Source organism: Mus caroli, unplaced genomic scaffold, assembly GCF_978045245.1.
Source record: "Mus caroli unplaced genomic scaffold, Mus_caroli_1 scaffold_10, whole genome shotgun sequence".
Lineage (NCBI taxonomy): Eukaryota > Metazoa > Chordata > Mammalia > Rodentia > Muridae > Mus > Mus caroli.
In genome coordinates, this window is record NW_028227265.1 from 35,235,890 (window position 1) to 35,258,159 (window position 22,270).

Consider the following 22,270-nt stretch of genomic DNA (forward strand, 5'->3'; position numbering starts at 1 on the left):
CCTGTAGTTCACCTAGCTCTTAAAAAAAAAATAATCTTAAAGAAAGTCTACACTATTTGCTACTTAAAGATGAAATTCAAAAAAAAAAAAAAACCAATTCTTTAAATCTTCAGGTAGATCTTTGCCCCACCCAAACAATTTTTTGTTTTTAAGCAAAACATTAAAATGGCAAGGCACAAATCCAAGTGATTCTTAGAAGAATCGAATACTTTTTCTACAAAAATGAGTTAAGCACTACAAATTTTATCTCAAAATTCCACACAAACCAAGACCTTACCTTTCAAAGACATTGCAATGTGCTGTCATTCTAACACCAGGGCACATTTATCTTAATTTCTTTATGAGACAAGAAATCCTACCTGACGTTCTCAAAAAACGCAAGGAGTTGCAGCCGCGAGGCGATCCAGTCAGTCACTGCAGCTCTCCTACCCTTCTAGCAGGGCGAGTGCTGCCGGCTCCAGTGCTCAAGGCTTCCCACCCTAAACTGCCTGGATTGAAAAGTCCGGTGGGAGGAGGAAGAGAGAGGAGAGAGAAAGAGAGGAAAGAAAAAAGGGGGAAAAAAATCCAAGCTCTCTGCAAGTGCTAATCTGACTAAAGCACTAGAGTCCAATTAGACAATGAGACTGTCGCATCCTCTTAAATGGGGTGCACGGCAGGACCTTGCGCAGAGCACTGCCATCACAAGAGCATGCTCCACACAAAATCAGAAAAGTCAGCTCTCAGTTTGCAAGCACAAACTGATGGGAGTAACAGTTTATAGGTTACAGAAGGGTATTTTATTGTTAACGGACTGTACCAAGTTAAGATTAAAGAGGGGGAGAGACAACATGTAGGCAAGGAATGCCAGGATACTTTTTCCTTCAACCCAAGCCACTCCAATTTCTCTGATGTGAATTTCTGATTACTTCCGACATCTTGCATGGCTAATAATCACTTCTCTGTCATGTTCGGTTAAAGTGGAAAATGCATTTGCTGCATTGTGATGCAGTGCTGTGGCCACAGATTGCTACACCAGTTGTGCAAAGCTGGTCCCTTAACTGAGCAGCAGAAATCTGCACATGTCATGATGCTAAAATAAATGGTAGTTAAAAGACTTTATACAGCAGCGGGCAGATTCTGCTATTTTAGTCCACAGAATATGTAGCTCCAATGTGCAGGATTATCTCAGACACCATGCCCTTGTCAACTGCACTGCCCTTCAGAGAGAACAGTAAATTCCCATCTTAAATGCTTGGTCTCTTAGTAGTTAAAAGATTTTGATACTAAACAGTTACTCGGGTTAATTATATCTTTGAACAGAACAGAGGTTATTTGCATTTCAGGAATATCCCACCAGTGAAACTGTCAGTGACACAGGAAAATGCAGGGTTTTTATTAACATATGCTCAGCTCAACTGTCACTTCTTAGTACAACATTTCGGGAGAAAACATATGATGCGTATGTAATGAATGTCCCCATTCTACTGCAACAATTTTTAAGGGGCTTGTCAGAAAGGGGTACTTTTTTTTTCCATATGTTTAACATACATCCTGGAAATTAAAGATCAAGATACGAATGTTTTTCACGGTAACAAAAGAAAACTCAATGCAGCAAATAAGTGTGCAACTACAAGAATGTTTTTATAAAATAGCAAAGATGAAACCATACCAGGATGGTTAAAGTCAGATCAGTGAAAGGGCACACACGGGAAAGAAAAAAACGAAAGCGCATTTCCTCTTCTAATCGACATCAGAGAACCTGGGAGTGTAATCTGCTGTCTGCAAACCCAGCACCTACAGTTACAGAACTCGAGTGATATAGGACGCATGCCAATTTCATGATGTACTTTTATATAAAGATTAATTTGGCCACTTAGCATCCAGAGTTTGGGTATTTAAGGTTGTTTATTCTAGCATCAAAATTTGTATTTTAAGAAACAGAACCAAGTCATAGACTTTGATGCTAAAAAGCCAAACAAACTTATAATTCATATATTTCTTACATCAAAACTTCTGTCAATTAAATACACAGAATTGAGCTGCTTCTGACCTCTATCTCATAAAAACAAATTAAAGCCTTCAACAAAAGGAATGAACACAGGAGCACACTCCGACTGGTGTCAGAACGCTGAGTCAGACAAGGAAAGAACTTATGATACTGACACAGAAAGCAGCCCAGGAATGCCCATCTTTGCGACAGCAGCAAATACCTAACTCAGAGGTGCATGTTGCTGACAAGGGCTGTAAAGCTGAAAAGCTTTCTGATTTTCTGATCCTAATTTAAAATTAACTGCACCAACAGTGCTATTCAGTGCCATAGCAGATGTCACAATAGTTGTTGCTGACATTCAACAATTCAAGTTTTTGTTCCAGACCCAATACAAGGTACCACCAACAGCTCAGAACTGCACAAGGAGGAAGGCAGGAGCATGTTGTGGGGGTGGCTTTGAAATTAACCAGGCTCAGCTTAGGCTCCAATTACTGAACAAAAGACAATCCTGGGGGACTTCTCTCTGAACCAGAACAAGAAGCAAACTCATTTGTCTTTTATCAAATAAATACTGTATTGAGCATAGCAGACATGCAGCAATAAGGGTTCTGTCTGGAAATGGAAGATGCAAGAAAAAAAGATCCCAAATACCCAAGTGTAGTAAAAGTCAAAATAGCCCACTGGTACAGAATCTGACAGTCATACAGGAAAGTGGGGACACTCTTTGTTTACTTAAAAGCAAAAATCTCACTGCACTGAGTCTGTAAGGCCTTTTTACTCTTTACTAACCCCACCCCCAAATTAAGAGGATATTTCTTCGTATCAAAATAAATTCTAAACCAGGTCAGAGCCTTTTTCCTTCAATCCATGAAAATTTTTAAAGAAACCAAGCAAGAAGCTCTCAGCTCAGGACTGCAAAACACTTTGGCAGGAAAGGCCTCCAAGGCAGAAGAGACAGACAGAGGTGTAGCTAATTTGCCTTCAGACTAAATGTCTGAATGTGGAGGTCAGAAAAGCACTGCGAAGGCACCACTTACAAAAAAGGGAGGATCTCTACGTGTGTCACTAGCCAAACACAAACAAATCCATTCTTTTTAAAGATTTGTTTATTTTATGTATGTGAGTACACTATTGCTCTCTTCAGACACACCGGAAGAGGGCATCGGATCCCATTACAGATGGTCATGAGCCACCATGTGGTTGCTGGGAATTGAACTCAGGACCTCTGGAAGAGCAGTCAGTGCTCTTAACCACTGAGCCATCTCTCCAGCCCATCCTTAAATGTCTATGAGGTCATCCATTTTTTAAATTTAGTCCTAGACACTGAAAACAAGCAAAACTGGCAATGTTGATTCATACTTACAATCAAGGCATTGCGAGGCAGAAGCATAAGGATTTCAAATCTAAAAGACAGCCTAAGCTAAACATACAGTGAGCTCAAAGCCAGTTTAAGCTCCATACAAGATCTTATCCTGAAGTGTGGAGGGGACTCGGTGGTTAAGAGCCCTCCCTTAATGTGCTTCCAAAGTGCATCAGGCTGCTCACCACAGTCTGTACACCACCACAGGAGATCTGACACTCTCACCTTCATGGCCACCTGCATTCATGTGATGAATATAAAGCCACCAGGCACACAAACACAAACATTTAGAAAGAACAATCTTTTTAAAAAGACTATCTCAAACAAGCAAATGAAAAAGGGGGGACATAGTATTAACGATATGTTAATAATTGTTAACATTAGATAATATAAATGATAATATTGTAGAACAGAAAAGAAAGCCACTGAAATTCTATAGTTCATACAGAATTATAAGCATCATCAGATAAAATCACATTCATGTAAATGACTGTGAAGAAGTTCTACAAGCACAACGACCACAAGCACATTACCCAAAACTGGGTGGACTCTGTTTTGCCAGGTTCACTGGGCTGGTGGGAAGATGGAGCAATATTGCTAGTGGGTACATCCTATTTTAATTTTTATGGCAGGTCTCACTCATCATGGATCCTAAGCTGACCTTAAGCACTATCTTCCTGCCTCAAGTTTCTGGGTAGCTGAGATTACAACAGGGTAACCCTCCTTTATTTCTTTTTAGTATTTACCTGCACTCAGACTTATAGTACCTGCTGTCTACATTCCACTCCTTGGCAGGCTTTTCATCTATAACACTTTATGCATTCATGCACAAACATATGTACAAACAAAAGAATACTTAAGCACATTACTTCTAAGTTCCCCTTCCTGGCTTTGGTATGACTGTATTATCTGCCTCCCTCACTTTCTGCAAGCTGAACCCATTTTTATCTCTCAAAGCCTACTCAAATACTAATTACTCCACAGATTCTTCTCAGCCTCCCCAGAACTCATTATTGCCTCTTCCACCTCCGAACTCCCAGAGCATTCAGAAGTTCGTAGCACCCTCACTCAGCTGGCAGCTTGATCCTGTTGTGGGACCATTAGTCCCGACTCTCTAGAGAAAAGACAAGAAGGTGGCTCTGGAAGGCAGTGCCTAGAGCTTACATTTATTCTAATTATCTTTGGTGGCTACCATATGGTGTTCTAGTAGTCAACAAAACCACTCCTGTACACCATGTCTCACCCAAGTAGAAGATGCAGATGACTGTTGAAAAGGAAAGCAAATACTATTCTAATTGTTGTTGGTTGTTTCAAAATTCTTCAGCTTCCTGAGACAATTCCCAGTCTTAGGTGATGAGGCAGATGCTGAGATGGTTCTCAGCCAACATGCAGAAAGGCACCAAACAAACTCTTCCTGTGACTCAGCATAATTCCCAGCAACATTCAGTTCCCAGAGTCAGCAGCCCTCTCACAGAGCCAAGAAGGTCTGGGAGAAATGAGAAGGCTCTCAACCCACAACAGTGGTAAGGTGCACAGCTCCTCTGCCCTTACAGAAAACCAACAAGGAGTCCACAGTCACGGCACACATTTTATCCAGAACACTGCATGAGGAACACTACTACACAGAAGCAGTTGGTTAAAAAGACAGCTTGTTTATGTCTTAACCTTGTAGTAAAACACTCAAGGTTCATTCTCTTGTTTCTATTCAGACCATTTGGACCAGGGGCCAAAACACATGGAAAGAAAACACAAGCTCACGTTGCCTGGAGAAGGGGGTCTTCCTGCCACCTGGAAGCAAGGTTCTTCCTGTATTCTTCTTTGGCAAGTATATGCCATAGTGAAGACATAGTTAAGAGTGAGCTATGAGCCGGGCGGTGGTGGCGCACGCCTTTAATCCCAGCACTTAGGAGGCAGGCTGGTGGATTTCTGAGTTTGAGGCCAGCCTGGTCTACAGAGTGAGTTCCAGGACCACCAGGGCTACACAGAGAAACCCTGTCTCACCCCCCCCCAAAAGTGAGCTATGGTATATGATATGGTATATAATACAGTAAGATAAAATATATTCACACCCAAGGTGGAAGAAATTTGACAGGAAGACTTCAGCTACTCCCTGGTAAAGGCAGTAACCAATGGGCTTAAAACAGGATGAGGAGATATCCTCCACAAATATTCCTTGGGATAATCCACTGCGATTTGTGACAGACCCATTCATAGTCCAGACTGGCCTCAAACTGGTGGTCCTCCTGCCTCTGCCTCTTGGGTGCTGGGACTGTAAACATTTATTACAGCTTCAAGGAGTTTTCTGATTTTGAGAAATGCAAAATGAGAACTCTTTTTGCTTGTTGTCCATATATCTTGTCTCTCTTTTTGTCTACTGCCTCTGTCTCTCTCAGCTCTAACATTAACAGACTTCAAGATTGAGAGAGGTGAAACAAGCCAGGCTGTGGTGGCACACACCTTTAATCTCAGCACACCACTTGGAGGGAGAGGCAGGTGGATGGGTCTCTCTGTTTGAGGTCTGGTCTACAGAGCAAATTCTAGGACAGCCAAGGCTATACAAAGAAACCCTGACTTGAAAAAAAAAAACAAAACAAAAAAACCTCAAAAAACCAAAAAGTATGTGTGTAGAACAATAAAAGGTAATAAAATAATAAAATTATATGAAGACTCATGAAATTCATAGCTATAAATTTTCTGAGAATACTCATTTCCTTAGTGCAGAAAAACTAAAGTTCTAGCTAGGGTCCTACAATCACCTGGCCTGGATTTTGACTTCAGCCCAAGACTTTTTTTGACATTATTGCTGTTTGTTGAGAGCTCACTGCCCAATGACAGGCCACTGAGAGAAACTACTGGGCACATGCCTAAGGCCCAGCTTTCTGGAAATATGAAATTACCAAGTGAGAGATAATAGTGATTTCAAAAGGATGGCCTCTAGCCTGCTAATTCTTGTTACCAATGTACTTTACACAGCAGATGTGGTTTTAGACAGGTCGACTACAAACAGAATCCTCTTAAAATCCAGTTTGAATTTAGTAGGGAAGCTGCTACATGAACGAATACTAAAATGAAATTCCAAAATTTGTCTTATAAATCCACATATTCAGATTTGCTTATTAATGTAGGGCAGGGCACGTTACTTAGAGGGAAGGTGGATCTTAATTTCCACATAAGCTTTTGTGCTGCACATATTTATTATTTATTACTTCTACTTTTTGGTTACTAGTTAAAAACAAAGGACTGCTTGGCAGAGCATGGGGGGACACATCTTTAGTCCCAGACCTTGGGAGGCAGAGGTAGGTGAGTTCTTTGAGTCTGAGTCAAATACACACAGTGAGATCCTGCCTGAAAAACAAATACAGAAGAGCAAGCAGAGGACTCTTTACTAAAAGAACAGAATTACATTTACCCAGTCCTCAGCAATTTAAAATGGGACAAAAAACTATTTCCTATTTATTCATACAAATACATATTCTTAATATTTTGTCTTGATCAATGAGAAGAATTGGTGGGTAAAAGCATTTGTTGCTAAGGCATGAGTTCCATCCTCAGAACCCACAAAGTAGAGAGAATTCTGCAAGCTGTCTTGTGACCTTCACATGTGCCCTGTGACACATTTATGCACACCTGAGTGTGTGTGTACATATAAATGTAGAGTTATTCTATAAAGGAAACTTATATATGGGATTTCTATTCTTAATGTCTACTATAAAACTTAATGTCATTCCTAAAGCATTTGGAATGTACCAAGATATGATTAAAATTATGTTCAAGAATGTAAGTCTTAAGAAAATAATCAGAGGGCTGGTGAGATGGCTCAGTGGGTAAGAGCACCCGACTGCTCTTCCGAACGTCCAGAGTTCAAATCCCAGCAACCACATGGTGGCTCACAACCATCCGTAACGAGATCTGGCGCCCTCTTCTGGAGTGTCTGAAGACAGCTACAGTGTACTTACATATAATAAATAAATAAAAAAAAAAAAAAAAAAAAGAAAATAATCAGAAACTGGGCGTGGCAACATGTGCCTTTGATCCCAGATTATGGGAGGCAGAAGCAGGCAGATCTCTTGAGTTCTAGGCCAGCCAGAGCTTTTTTGGGGGTGGGGGGGGGAAGACACAGACAGGGAGAAGGGGAGGAGGAAGATGAGGAGGAGGAAGAAGAGGAAGAGAAGGAGGGTGGAAGAGGCGCCAGGCCTGTGCTCACCTGCTACTGCAGGGCAACCTGCCTTGTCCACGAAGCTTGCTCATGCCGCCTTATAAAGTACCTCAGGTCCTTATCTCTAAATTAGGGGCACAGAGATCTGCAATTCTAAACCTTGTTTTTAATAGGTTAAGTTGGAAACTGTTTTCCCTGCACCATTCTCTCCACCAGCTTAAAAGGACGAGTGGTTTTAAAAATAGGTGCCTTTCTTTTCATCAACATGCTTCTTCACACCAGTCCAGGACAAACAACCACGCTGTCACCTCACACCCCTTCCAGTTATTGGGTATTTCAAATAGCCAGATCCTGTTCAGAGCCTAGAACACTGAAAATATAACAAGCGAGGGGACTTCACATCCACTTCACAAAGATCCTTCACAGGACGTGTGCTTCAGTAAGTCTCTGGGTGGTATGGGGTAGAAGGCTGTTATCTGGAAGTTCTTAAGATGTCTAATTGTGAACACCACACTGTATACCCACAGTCCCTCAGACTGAAGTACTCCTTGGCAAATTACTAAAATTTAAATCTGTTTAAATACCTAATTAAAGGTACCCACATACAATCTCTGAACACATGCTGAAGTTGGAGGCCCAAAGTAAATGGGGTCTAGGTAACCACACACAAACCATTTGCTCTGTGTCTCAGTTCCCTTGTCTGTAAAGTGGTAACTTTCCCCCTCACCCCCAGACCTATAGAAGGATAATGCATGAACCTTCAAATGCTATAGGACTTGAAACCCACAAAGCCTCACTTACAACAAGATTATTCTTCAAAGTAAAGAGAAGTCAATTAAAATGATTTCTAAAACATAGGTTGCACATTCTAATACATTTCCAAGGAGATGCTTCATTCTGCTCCTCTGCGGGCTCCTGTGGCATCTGGTGTCAGCAGCAGCTAAGGAAAAGTAAAACCTAATGACTGACGTAAACCCAAGATCCCCAGCGCTCACAGGATTGAGGTGGAGGTGGAAAGGCAAACAGAATGAGGAAAGGAGGCTGGGAGAAAGGCAGAGGGGAGCAAGTTAATGAATAAAAACAAGTCCATCTTTCATCTCTTCTGGCTCCTCTGATGGCAGACGGTGTATTTAATCTGCTGAGAGACCAGATTTAAGGCTTCCTTTGGCATAGTCCACCCATGAATTATTAATGCTTGCAAAAGCAATAGCACATCCGCTCACAGCATCAAAGAGGACAACAATGATGAACCAAAATGGGATTATTAAGCCCACACCCTCTTTCTAAGTCTTCCTCTCCCTTTCATTCTCCTTTATGTGACTGCTTCTTAGGCAGTATATTTTGAGCTAACCTTCAATTTTCAATATTCCCATAATGAAAAAAAAATTGACAAATCTTAAGTCATAAGAGATATGCTACACATAGTTTCGTGACCACTGTGTCCTTAATGAAGCACAACTAAAAACAACAAGGATGGTTTTAAAAAGGAAGTGGTGGCTGCAACTATAATCTCAACACTTGAGTGTGGAGGCAAGAGGACCAACAGTTCTAGGCTAGCATAGTAACTTTGAGACCCGTTTGGGCTACTTGGGGCCCTGTCCCAAAGAACCAAAGAATCAAAACCAACCACACAATAGCAGCAACAGAAAAAAAAAAAAAAAAAAGCAACCAAACAGAACCCATCAGAAATGGTTATATATCTTTTGTGAACTCAAGAACTTTTAAAGATAATCTAGGTTGGTGTTACAAACTTATTTAATAGAAAGATCTTTTCTGGGGCTATTCACAGGTAGACTAAACCCAAAAGGCAGAGAACATCTACAAATGAGGGGTTGGTTGCACTAGACTTCTGTGTTTACACAATCCAGTTGGTTCAAACAAGAACACTTACACACATGGTTCAGGCCTCATCCCAGGGCTAATCACTTTATGAGGGCTAAACATGCCTACTTCATTTTTTTGTCTGTTTGTTTAATTTTTTTTTTTTTTTCCGAGTCAGGGTTTCTCTGTATAGCCCTGGCTGTCCTGGAAGTCACTCTGTAGACCAGGCTGGCCTCGAACTCAGAAATCCGCCTGCCTCTGCCTCCCGAGTGCTGGGATTAAAGGCATGCACTACCATGCCCAGACGTGCCTACTTAGAAGTCCTAAAGTGATGTACATGCTACTGTTCTGGGTATCACACTTAAACCACTACCCAAAAGCCTGCTCTGAGTTGCCAAACATGCACAGGGCAGGAGAGTCACAGAGAAGGGAATTAAAGCCAACATCATGCAGAAAGCTAATACAAAAGGCAGAGTTGAACCTCATGGCCCAGCCCTTCCAGATGTGGTCTACAGTATATCCAGTGCTCTAGCAATCTCCTCCAGAAAAATAAGAAGACACGGGAACATGCAAAGTTAAGAGCCAGGTGCATGAAGCCAAAGGTAGATTAATTTACAACTTTGTTCCAAAGTGTGTGTGCGTGGGCGGAGGGGGGGCAGCCTTGTTTCCTCTGCTCCTCCCCATCCTTTCTTGTACTTTCTGCTTTTATGTATAATAGTTCAAAATGAATAGTTCTAACAGTTTCACTCCAAACCTCTATTTGTAACAAAAAATTCTTAGAGATCTTCAACATAATCTGAATTAGACACTAAAAATCAAAACTAGAGAATTAGCAGAAGATTTAGGCAAGAACCAAGAAAGAAAGTAGAGAAATACATTTTAGGATACTTATTAAAAGTATAGAAGATGCCTATAATCTCAGCACTTTGGAAGGCTATGACCTGGGATCCTGGGTTCAAGGGCAGCTTGACTTTATAGTAAGACCCTATCTCAGAAAACAACAGGAAAAGAGAAAAGAATAAAATATAGCTAAGTGCTGGCTAAGCTAAATTCCAACTTTTTAAATAAAGATGCAAACACAAAATAAAATAAAAACTACTATTGAGAGAGCAGACATAGCAATAGGCAAACAAAATGGTCCAAATGGGGACAGCAAGGTCATAACTCCAAGGGACACTTGCCACCAGTTCCACAGTCCAGCTCATCCCAACCCCTGATGTGTCGGTCAGCTGTGGCAATGCACACTGCAGGGCTAAGGAAGCCCTGGGAACAGCAGACGTTTCTCAGCAGATACTCAGACAGAAGAATGGACTAACCATATCCAATGTTTTCCACTTCACTTACACCCAAGGCACTCTGGGAGTCTGGTCTGGTACATTTTCATTAGCAGTGGCAGCATCTGTTGACAGGCTGTCTGAAAATGCTGAGGCAAGGAGAGAAGGTGGTAGGGGAGGGAGAAGGATACAAAGGATGGGGTAGGAGAGAGAGAAGGACCAAGTATAAAACAAAGGGGTAAAGGCAAAACCAAAATACCTTTCTTCTCATCTGCTGTGAACCCTGTCATTCTGGTCCACCTAAAGTTCCAAACTTATTCTTGTATGCCACTTTGCATTTATTTAGTGTCTCAGGGTTTCTACTGCTGCAATGAAACATCTTAACAAAAAGCAAGTTGGGGAAAAACGGTTATTGGCTTATATGTTCACAGCACTGTTCATCATCAAAGGAAGTCAGAGCAGGAACTCACACAGGGCAGGAACCTGGAGGCAGGAGCTGATGCAGAGGTCATGGAGGGATACTGCTTACTGGGCTTGTTCCCCATGGTTTGCTCACCCTGCTTTCTTATAGAACCCAGGACAACTAGCCCAGGGATGACACCACCAACCATAATGGGCTGGGGCCTCCCCCATCAATCACTGAGAAAATGCCTTTCAGCTACATCTTATGGAGGCATTTTCTCAGTTGAGGTTCCCTCCTTTCAGCAAGCTCTAGTTTATAAGTTGATGTAAGACCAGCCAGGACACTTGGCATCAAGGACTGACTCATGTAGTCTAAATGTAGCTAATGGGCTCTACTATGACAAATCACAAAACATGCCAAGCCCTTCATACAGCAGTGAGCTGTGTTAGCAGCAACAGCAAACACCAGTGTGTTTGTTCCACAGTATTCCTCAGGGAGAGAAAGTGAGGGTCACCATTATTCACTGTGAAGCCACAGGAGCCATAAGTACTTTATACATCCTTATAAACCAGATGGCTGACCCCAAATCTTTTGCATAGGAAAAAATAAATAGAAATATAACTTCAAATAAAACAGGCAAGAAGATATCCAAGAAGAAACATATGGGCACAACATTTAAAAAAGCCACTAGTGGAAAAACAAAACAACAACAACAACAACAAAAACAGTACAGCATGCTAAATTTAAAAAAGCCACTAGTGGAAAAACAAAAAAACAAAAACCAGTACAGCACGCTAAGAAACAGCTGTGAGCTCAACACTCAGGAGGCCAAAGCCGGAGGCTTGTGAGTTAGGCTAGCCACAGTTAGAAAGCAAGACTTTGTCTCACAACATCAACAAGCAACAACAACAACAACAAAAAACCAAAACAACACACACACACACAAAACCTAACCACACACATATGACATATGTGTGAACAAACACACAACAAAACCAAGTCAGTCATGGTGGCCCACACTTGCAATTACAGCATTTAGAAGGTAGACATAGGAAGAACATCAGTATAAGGTTATCCTCAGCAACCTAGATAAATTGGAGCCCAGCCTGGACTATATAGAACATCTTTTAAGAACAAAACAATCAAGCCTGCCAAATAACAGAAAGAACTGGCTCAGACTCTGCAGAAAACAACTGCATGAAAGTCACTGTACCAGGCCACTACCTGATGCCCTCTTCAGTTAAGGCAAGAGAGTTATCTGGGTTTAAATCTCACATCTTACAGTAGCTACTCTCTTCTGTTGTCAATTCCTTCCACTTCTGTCTTAGTTTCTTCTGCTGATGCTGTGACAAAAAGAACTTAGGGAAGAAAGTGTTTGTTTTAGCTCACAGTTTAAGGTAGGTATGGTGGTTTGGAGGAGAATGGTTCTATAGGGAGAGGCACTATTTGAAAGAATTAGGAAGTGTGGTCTGGTTGGAAAAAGTATGGGGGTGGCCTTTGAGGTTTCAAAAAGCCCGTTCTAAGGCCAGAGTTTCACTCTCTTCCTGCTGCCTGCAGATCCAGATGTAGAACTCTCAGGTACCTCTCCAGGACCACGCCTGCCTGTGTACCCCATGCTCCCCACCATGACCATAACAGACGAACCTTGAACCTGTAAGCCACTCCAATTAAATGCTTTTCTAAGAGTTGCCACGATCATGGTATCTGTTCACAACAGAAGAACACTGACTAAGACAGTATAATTCATCATCACAGAGAAGACAAGAAACAGGAGCTTGAAATAGTTGATCCTATTTCACCACAATCAGAAGGCAGAGAGGGGTGAATGTGTGAGTGAGGAGATGTTCCTGCAACCAAGATGCCCATTAACAAGATCGAGATAATCCCCACAGGCATGCCCAGAGGCCCTTTGCCCAGGTGTCTCTAGATCCTGTCAAGTTGACAATATTAACCACCTTAATTTCTAAAAAAATAAAAAGGTGTGGCCAACATCGTTGGACCAGCAAGTACTACAGTGAGGAATGAGTAAGAAGTGGGCAAAGTCACTGAAAAAGAAATAAACAAATAGCAGAATTATTCTGCTACATCACTAACAGTTCACAGGAAGCTCCTGACTGGTTTCTGCTCCCCAAATCTTCCCAACTAGGGCAAAGGCACAGATTTTCAGAATAGCAAGAGTTCCAAATGGTCTGAGGGGGATAATGATCCAATGACTGTTCATGAAAGGGTCACATAATGTCATGCTTCTTAATTACAGAATAAAATAAAACACCACATGCTGTTTTATAAGCACCTAACAGTTCTGAGTAATAACAGTCATTCCAGGCCATCTCTAATGTATGCTTGATGTAATAATTCCTGGCTTCTCTTAAAAACATGCCAATTTCTCTTTTCTAAAGAGAAAAGAGTCTCTTTAGAAAAAAAAAGTTCTCTTTTTTTAAAGACTGGGTCTTACATAGGCCAATGTGGCCTCAGCATCAATAAGAAGCAGAGAACAATCTTGAAGCTCTGATCCTCCTCTTGAGCACCCACCTTTTGGGTGCTGGGGTTATAGGTGTGCACTGCCGTATCCAGTTTATGTGGTGCTGAGAATCAACCCCACAGCGCCTCATATATGCAATGTAAACGTTCTACTGACTTAGTCATATCCTCAGCCTTCTTTGTCATTTCAAAACAGGATTTTTCACAACTCTGATATCTAGTGTTCTTGTCCAACTAAACATTTTCAAATGATGGCTGTTTCAACAACTTTATGAGATGGCATGTCAGTCAAGGTGGTGTGCTAGATCCATTTCCCAGGTTAGTTTTGAATCAAGCAGGTCTTACGGTAATGGTAAATATTAACTGTCAACTTGACACAATGTAAAATCACCTGGAGAGGCTCAATGAGAAACTGTCCAGGTTAGGATGGCCTGCAGGCATGGCTGGGGTATTATCTTGATGACATTAGTTGATATGGGAATGTACCCACTGTTGGTGGCTCTATGTTTTAGGAAGGAAGTTTTAACCATTTAAGAATGGAGAAGAGGCAGTGGTGGCACACGTCTTTAATCCCAGCACTTGGGAGGCAGAGGCAGGTAGATTTCTAGTTCAAGGCCATCCTGGTCTATAGAGTGAGTTCCAGGACAGCCAGGGCTACACAGAGAAACCCTGTCTTGAAAAAACTGGAAAAAAAGAAAGAAAGAATGGAGAAAGCACGCTGAGCATTAGCATACACGCAGCACTTCTTTGCTCTCTGGTCTTGATTATGGATATAAAATGACCTGTTCTCCCAGGCTCCTGCTGATTTAAATTCCTTGCCAGGATGGTCTGTAACCCGAATTGTGATCTAAATAAACTCTTTTTCTCTTGGTTTTGTCAGAGCATTTGCTCACAGTGTTTAAATGTGAACACTCCATACACACGGGCTGCTAGACTTTCCTGTCCCCTGTTGGGCGTTCTCTTTGTGATTTGGTGGTGTTAGTTTGTCTTTAATATAAGAATCAGTCAGTCCAGAAGACGCTGACACTCGTGAGGTCAGGCATTAATGTTCTGATGAATTCTACTCCAGTCTCCTAGAAGGAAGTAATCTTGCTGTAGATGATTTTTTTTCTTATATTCTAGAATACAGGCAAGGTTGAGAGCTTTGTCTGTGTCTTTAAAATTCAAACACATGTAATACCCTTAGGCAGCCAAATCATATTATACGATACAAGATTTCAACATTCCGGCACATTGCCAAAGCTTAATGGCCACTTAGACACAAAGTAAGGAAATGGGTCTGCATTAAGTCAGCAATCAATAGTCCAGTATTACAGTAAAGATGTGATGTGCCCTTTAAATTGCTTCTAGCATCATCCTTCTAACTCAAGCTCAGCTTCCCCCCAAAAAAAAGATTCAAACAAGGAGAGATACGCAACCTACTCTGCACAAAAACAAAACTTGGCATTTTGAACCAGAAGTTGCTCCTGGATTACATACAAGACTTACTGGGCACTTATAGGACAGCAGTCTGAGAAATAGTAGGCTGTGCTTTGGACAGTAAATTAACTGACAGCTCAGCAAGCAGAAAACAATAGGCAGGCAGCCGCACCTGGAGTGTGAATGAAAGGATTTGGTCTTCCTGCAACTCCTCTCTCCTGCATCCAGCAGGGCTTTGCATGAAGGGTTAGTTGTCCGGCTTTTTACTCACTCAGCATTATTTTACTATTAAGTCTCCCCAAAAGTGAGCAACATTTACCACATTCATTCAAAAGGTAGCACAACTGACCTGAGAAGATGGCTCAGTGGGTAATAGTGCTTGCTAGAACCTATGTTTCCCCACATCCCCAGAGAAATCTGGGTTTGGTTGTGCACATCCCTATAAGCCCACCCCCACCACTGATAGGACAAAGACAGGTAGATCTCTGGGGCTTACTGGCCACCACCCTGGCCCCAGTTCACTGAGACCCTTCTTAAGGAAGTGAGGCTGGGAGGAATAGAGGAGCACACCCATGTTCTCCTCTGGCTCCAAGCATGCAGGTGTGTGTGCCTACATACATATACAATTTAAAATAAGATAATCAGGTAGCTTTCTCAAAATATTTAAGATAATATAAATAGAAAGCTTATTAAGAAAGGAACACCAGGAGCCGGGCGGTGGTGGCGCACGCCTTTAATCCCAGCACTTGGGAGGCAGAGGCAGGTGGATTTCTGAGTTCGAGGCCAGCCTGGTCTACAAAGTGAGTTCCAGGACAGCCAGGACTATACAGAGAAACCCTGTCTCGAAAAACCAAAAAAAAAAAAAAAAAAAAAAAGAAAGGAACACCAGACCTGGGTGGTGGTGGCATACCTTTAACCCTAGTACTCAGGAAGCAGAGGCAGGCTCTGTGAGTTTAAGGACAATCTGGTATACAGAGCAAGTTCCAGGACAGCCAGGGCTACACAGAGAAACCAGGTCTTGAAAACCTTCCCCTCCCCACAAAAAGCAGCTTTTGAATTACTAATTGCCCATCACACATTTCTTCAACACTATGACATCTAGGACAGCCTGGGAACTCATCACAGAACCAAATATCACTGCCAATACTCAAACCTTCAAGGAGCCACCAGGCCCTGCTCATTTAGAAGCCAGTCCTACTGTGACAGCCTGACATACTCAAAGTATTGGAGAGCCTAAGAGAGGAGAAAGTGCCCATGTATTCTGCTTCCTTGAGGAAATTAAGTATATGTTTTAGGAAACACAGGCTCCTAAATGTTTTATCAGCTGCTGCTGTACTCTAAGTACCCCGAGTTTCTGAAAAGTACCACGGGCTTCAGCAACTGCACCTCAGTCTCACAACCAACCACTTCACAGTGAGAAACAATGCCTCACACATACCCTCTAGGATAACTAAAGTGGTGCATGGGCCTGTGCTGCTCCTGTGACAGTGCAGGTCATGTCTGTCAGAATGAAGGGCCTCAGTCTGGCATTTCCGCAGCAATAGGGCCTTTTTTCCACATCTCCAACCCCAAATAGAAGGTGGGTGTTTGTAAAGCAGGAAAATGCTTTAAGCAGCAGCAATACAACTGGTTCTATGTAACAAATGATGCCACCATTCCACTCTTAGCTTCCCTCTCTCACCAAACAAGAGTAAAAGCCTCTCCAGTCTGAGCCCCTCCCTCCATTTCTTCTCATAGGAGGCACTGGTGGTAGAGACAGCAGTAACCTAGGCCCCAAGTTTCATAGCTAGAGAGCCACACTTTGCAACTGCTGGTGGTCAAACAAAGGGGCCACATCAGGCTGCCACCCCAAATGGAAATAAGATGCACTAAGCATAGCAGCAGATAGAGTGGTGCAGAGTCAAGACCTGCCCACCAGATATGCTGTCAGTGCTTGGCAAGGCTTTAACTCAAATCATCTCCACTCCACTGTCAAATAGTTGAGAAGATAAAAGGACACCCTCATTTCTGGTTTCTGAACAAAGCCTTTTAAAGATGCGGAAGATCTTGTGTTCCCCAGCTCCAGAAGGTGGTGCATCAAGAGACAGCAGCAGGTTACGAGAGCTAATGAAGGAGGAAGGGAGGCTTCAGTGCCAGTTCAAAGGCACAGCCCTGCCAGTAGCTATCCACCCTGTTCTATTCAAATGTTAGATAAATATTTTAACTGTGGGCTTGTTCCAAATATTCAAAAAGAACTATTCCAACTTCTTTCTTCTTTAAGGTAGTAATTGATATTCTCCAGCTCAGTACAGGATATAAGAAAGCCCTGGAAAGACAAAACAGCCTGTCAGCCTGCTTGCTCAGAATGCACTCAGCAGCCATTTGCTTGCTTGTTCTGAAAGCCTGGCATGCAGAAGTAAGTGTGAATGGATAAAAAGACCGAAATTTTATATCCCTGGCTTACAGAAAAGCAGTTCCACAATTTCCACAAACCCTGCTTGATTCCAAAGGTTACAGTTTTTATTTCCATTCACCAAATAATGTAATTGTACTCTGCCACCAAACCTCAATGCCTGCCTTTTCTCTGATCACAAGCAGGCAGGAAAACATAATCATTTCAGTTCTTACCATGGTAGTATTAGTATACTTAACTATAAACACAAAACAGGTTACACAGTAGCCTCCCTCTGTGAATACATTTTTTCCCCTTGGTTTTTCAAGGCAAGGTTTCTCTGTGTATGCAGCGTTAGCTGTCTTGGAACTCACTCTATAGACCAGGCTGGCCTGGAACTCAGAGATCACTTGCCTCTGCCTCCTGAGTGCCGGGACTAAAGGTGTGCGCCACCACTGCCCACCATGTAAAGACACTTTTAATTTTTACAAGTTTACTGGGTTTTGCCAACTGTGAGATTAACACTGGGTCAGAGTTCAGTGTCAAGGACAGCAAACATAGAAACCACTGTGACACATGGAGAACAAGGCCTGGCACAGAGCTGGGCACAGAAAGATGTGAGCTTTGCTAAATGCAGCTCAGCTGTCATGTCCAATCTTGACCTAAAATTTACCCACTATTCCAGAAAAGGGTTTCTGTTCAACCAATAGACCTGGGACGCTGCCACACTCAGATTCATCTGCTGGTGAGTCTTAAGAACACTAACCACAGATTTCACTAGTACCAGGAGAGATGCTGTTTCAAGCTGGGAAAAGACAAGGTCCAAGTGTTCATTAAACCCTCTATGATCAGAGCCAGAAAGTGGCTCAGTTGTTAAGAGCTCTTGCAGAGGACCAGTGTTCAGTTCCCAGCACCTACATGATAGTTCAAAACTGTCCCTAACTCCTCTTCCGGCTCTGTGTACATGCTACATACATGTACATAAAGGAAAAACACATGACACACAAAAAAATGTTTTTAAACCTCTATAACCTTAAAGAAAGGGTTACCTACCATTAACTTCCCACAGAGTCTCTTAAGGTTGGGAGAGCTACAATAAGTATGCAAACGGAGGCGAACCTTAGGAATGAACCTCACGCACACTTCCTACCACAGCTCTGTCAGGCTTTTTGAAGGTGCACATGCTTAGAGTCAGATGGAAAAACAACACAACTGACTTCTTAAAATGGGCACATCCCAGCACTAAGAGGTAGAAACCAATTTGTTCTGTATAGTAAGTGCCCGGCTAGCCAGTGAGACCCTGTCACAAACAGTCCTGGAGCCTGGCATAATGGCTCTAGGACTTAATCCCACCCCTCAGGAAGATCTTAAGGCCAGTCTGTATCACACACACAACAACAACACACACACAGTAAAGAAGTCCGAGTATTAAGACACTGCTCACCACTCTAACTCATTCTAACAGACGTCTCCAGCTGTGCTACTACAGAATTACTATCCCCCAGTGATGCTCCCAAAGGCTGCTACTCATTGTGCCAATCACTCTGGCAAATCCAACACTCTCCAGCAAACTGCACAGGATTTCTGCAACTTGATCCAAATGCACAATTGGTGAGTACACAACTTCTTTTCCTCTTTCATGTTTTATATAGCTGTGTCTAAATGGTAATGTCTCTTTCTCAAGATAGAAAAATCCAAAGACAAACTGAAAATACCAATTTGGATGATAAGGGGTTACACCACTGATTCATTTTTAAATTCACAAAGACATTTAGTTTTTCTTCTCACTGTTTAAAAAATAAACTGAGTGGTCTGAGCATACTCTACATTTCCAAGAACAGAAAAAGAAAACACTGAATATTTTATCATAAATACAGTGTGGTAAGCAAACAGCTTAACAAGCTATCTCAACACCAATGCTGTGCACGTGACAGATCAGCTTTCCTGACTCTGAATTTTCTCATGATAATGTATCCTTTATTTAATACTTCTTTTTCTCTTTACTCTTATGAGACAATTTAATCTACTAATTAAGGCAGATTATGAAGCTGGAGGCCAGCATGGGCTACACAGTACTACCAGAAGACCAAAGGCTACACTGAAAACTCTATGGAAGAAAGAGGGGGCAGCTTGCTGTGTTCAGTGCTCTATAAGCAGCAGACTATTTGTAACTGAAAAGGTCTGCACTGAAGGCTCTCTAACACATTATTGTTCAGTGACTTGTTTGGACAGAATGGGTGGCACTGAACTCTGGAATCAAGGTGTGTGTAGTCCTAAAAGTCTTCATGTCCTAAAGGCCCCAAGAGAAAGCAGAGGATGCACTGTCTGTCCATGTTTGACAGTCACAGGACAGCTATCTACGGGGCCTACTCCAGTACTCTCTCTCCGTGGGTTCAGCTGAAGGTGTTTCAGGAATTTTAATGAAAGGTTTAACATTTCTCGTACTCAAATTTCTGGACTCAAAACTGTAAAAGAATAAATCCCTATTGTTTTAGGCTACCTATTAATAGTAGTTTCTAGAAATTGGGTATAGTTATTGCAATTATTCCAATATTGCTTTTTTTTCTAATGCCATTTAGAAATATTACAGTTTAACACTGGAAAATGCAACTCCCATTTTTATGGCCTATCCATAGCCATTGAAATATGTGTTTGTAGTCTTTTTGATGTATAGCCTCTTGAAATATACAAAAATTGTGTTAAAAATAAAACCCAGGACTATGTAAACCGTACTATATTATTATATAATTCATTTTTGTCAATGATGAGGTCTATTCAGATCATGGTAAATACATGCAATCTGTCCTTAGTAAAAAAAAATATTTTGATCAAGACTAAAGTGTGTAAGTGGATTTCTGTAAGCCTTGTGCCTAAAACTATAAAGCCACTTTGACTAGTCCAATATAGTCCATTCAGCAGTATGTCCTATTACATTATTGCTCTTACACAAGTTTGTAGGCCTTCTTTATGATTGTTTCCAAAAAATAAAATCAATAAACATTTTTTAAAACTCTATTAAGTATCATTCATATGTATATTTAAGTGGTTTCCAAGACCGTTGGAATTACCAACAGTATTACCGTTGCTGGTCACAACAACTTTTAAAAAATGCATTCTCAATGCATCACTGATTAGGATAAACAAAACAGTAAAAACAAAACCCATATTAATGTCAAGCTCCATTAGAAACAGAAGGAAATATAATCAATATTTACCAAACAGAGACAGTCTACACATGGAAAACTGCCCTGTGAACGTATAAGATGACAATCCATAAGCGGTGAAGCCCCGACCAGCACCTGTCAGAGAGTGCCCTAGTCCATCCTTTTGTAACAGTGCATTCAGGATCTTATAAACAGAGGTGACAGGCTCTACTCCAACACTTAGCATACGGGGCTACCATACAGGATTTGAAAAACAAAAGTTCATGTATCAGTGCAAAAGTCAATCAAGCAGGATGCAGGGACTCACACTTAGGGAATTCTAGCACTTGGAGGGCAGAGGCAATAAGATCCCTGCAAGCTGTAGGCCTCCAAAGCTACTTAGTGAGTTTCAAGTCAGTTATGGCTACATATTGAAACTATGTCTCAAACAAAAAACAAAAACAAAACCAACAACTTATCAGGGCTGGAGAGATGGCTCAGCAGTTAAAAGCACTGGCTGCTTTTCCAAAGGACCTGAGTTCAATTCCCATCACCAACACAGCAGGTCACAAATGTCTATAACTCCTGTTCCAGGGGATCCAACACCCTCACACAGACATACATGTTGTCAAAACACCAATGCATATAAAATAAAGTAATTAAAAAATAGCAGGTGTATGGTATGTAAATGGAAATCAAGACTACCAGATATTCTTCTAAAAAAAAAAAAAAAAAAAAATCAAGCAACTGAAAATGTCCAATTTTACTATTATCCACAGCCAAAGCACACCAAAAGAAAGTAAAAGGAGGGCCACTCATGCCAACAGTGTTACTGCACTAACCAGGCTTAAACATGACATTGTTGGACTTCAAAGTGAGAGCACAGAGCAGTGGTTCTCCACCTTCCTAATGCTGTTACCCTTTAACACAGTTCTTTATGTTGTAGTGAACCTCAACCATAAAAGTATTTTTGTTGCTACTTCATAACTGTAATTTTTCTATTTTTATAGATCATAATGTAAATACCTGATATGCAGGCTATCTAATATGTGACTCCCAAAGAGGTCATGACCCACAAGAGGTTAAGAACCAGTGGCATAGATCAACTGAGCTATAAAACACAGTTAAAACCATCAATTCCTACAGATAAACTTGAGTCAGTAGTCCAGTTCAAAGTCTTTTCAGGCCAAAGCTATATTTTTCCTCTTTCTTGGCAAGATGAAGTTGACAGTAGCTTACTACTACCAAGTATAGACCTTTTCTTCAGGTCTAAACGATAAATTCCCAGTTACTTTACGGGTACAGGGCAGGAAGAAAACCCAGGCAGTAAAACACTTGCCTTGCAAGCATGAGGACCTGAGTCCAGCCGTGAGGAGCTGCACGGGTAACCCCAGCAGCGGAGAGAAGGGAGCAGAGACATGCACATCCCCCGAAGCTCACAAGCCGGCCAGCCTGCCTTACGTGGTAAATCTCCAGGCTAATGAAAGACCCTTTCTCAAACAAAAGGTTAAAAGTGCCCAAAAACAGGTAAAAAAGATTGCCTTCAGCATTCCACATGTGCCTACCTATACCTCCCCTAAATTCACATACAGATGGGCAAACATTTTGGACTATATACACAACTTCCTTGGATTATTTTGCATTTTAAAGGTATTCTAGCAAAGTCCAGGTGAGAGCTGAAAAATCTGAAATAGAAGCAACTTTAGTCTTAAAGTTCAAAGCTTTTCCCATACAAGACTAAAACTCATTGCAATAATCATTCCAAATTAAGAAATTCTTTCTGATGTGACTGCACATATATTGCTAGGAGACCATCCGCCAGGGTGCTGAAGGAGGCTGCTCTCACATTAAGCCAACGGTTAGAAGAGATAAT

At 41.6% G+C, this 22,270-nt stretch overlaps 1 protein-coding gene across 3 annotated transcripts in view; it reads right to left on the reverse strand.

Moving 5' to 3' along the window:
- The window catches only part of Nup93 (nucleoporin 93), a 110,065-nt gene that overhangs the window by 52,200 nt on the left and 35,595 nt on the right, over positions 1 to 22,270 (reverse strand). Inside the window, exon 1 of one of the 3 annotated variants that reach the window (XM_029480655.2) lies at positions 360 to 755. The exons of the other annotated variants lie outside the window; for them this stretch is intronic. The gene's annotated coding sequence lies outside the window, so the exon portion shown is untranslated. Of the gene's footprint in view, positions 1 to 359; positions 756 to 22,270 lie in introns of those variants that run through there. 3 annotated transcript variants of the gene reach the window in all.